This window comes from Aphanomyces astaci, assembly GCF_000520075.1.
Source record: "Aphanomyces astaci strain APO3 unplaced genomic scaffold supercont1.203, whole genome shotgun sequence".
Lineage (NCBI taxonomy): Eukaryota > Oomycota > Saprolegniomycetes > Saprolegniales > Verrucalvaceae > Aphanomyces > Aphanomyces astaci.
In genome coordinates, this window is record NW_009798466.1 from 4,109 (window position 1) to 5,159 (window position 1,051).

Genomic DNA, 1,051 nt, shown 5'->3' on the forward strand with positions numbered 1-1,051 from the left:
ACCTCTTGAACAACACAAACATGTCTCGTTTTTTTTTTCGGTACTAACAGTCCACCAAAACTTCAAGTATAATTCCAAAAATACTTTCGAAAATACTAAAAGACTTTCGTCCACATTTTGACTCGCTCGATACATTTATATCGCGGTCACTATTATATACAGCTACTGGCTGGGCACTTCGTGTGTCACCGACTAGTCCTATAGTTCAACAACAACTAGACTCCTGTCTATGGACAGTCGACAGTGGTGCTTCTAAGCACTCCACCTTCAAACGAGAATGGTTCGTCACATACGAAGCCTACTCATCACTAGCTGGTGCAGCCGATGGCGACCCATTAGACGTCGTAGGTCGCGTCACAGTTAGACTTTACGTCACTGGCTCCAACGGCGACCCATTGGCGATCTATCTGCAGGATGTATACCACATCCCAGAAATACACCTCAACCACTTTTCCGTTGGTCGAGCCCTACACATGGATCGACACTGAATTGTCTCCATCGATCCCAACGTGTGGACTCTAGCCACGTACGATGGCGAGTTCAAGGCAGACTATGCGCCGCACTCAGGGTTGTACGTCACATTCATGTGCACAGGCCCAGCCACGACTGTCCTTCTGACAACAATTCAGTCGCTCGAGACTCTACCTCGACCCTCGTGGTCTCGAATGACACCACGACCACACCAAAGAGTGTGTTATCGTCTCATCGCAGACTTCCACATTGGACACGGCGACGTCAACCTGACGGCCCTGCACGACTACTGCACGACTACTTATGTCTTACATCGAGGACGCATCGAGCGCTCGATCCATCTCGACACCAGAGCATGTCCTCTCGGCACTCAAGGTCAAAGCACCTACTGAGGAGCCCTCAACATATGCGCAAGCTATGAAGTCTTCAGCCAAAGTGCATTGGCACGAAGCCATGCTGCTCGAATTGGCTTCACATGAGGCGAACATGTCGTTCGAGAGCGCAACATTGCCTCCAGGGAAGTCAGCCCTGGGCATGCGCTGGGTCTTTAAGATCAAATTCGATGACTCAGCCACTGAGG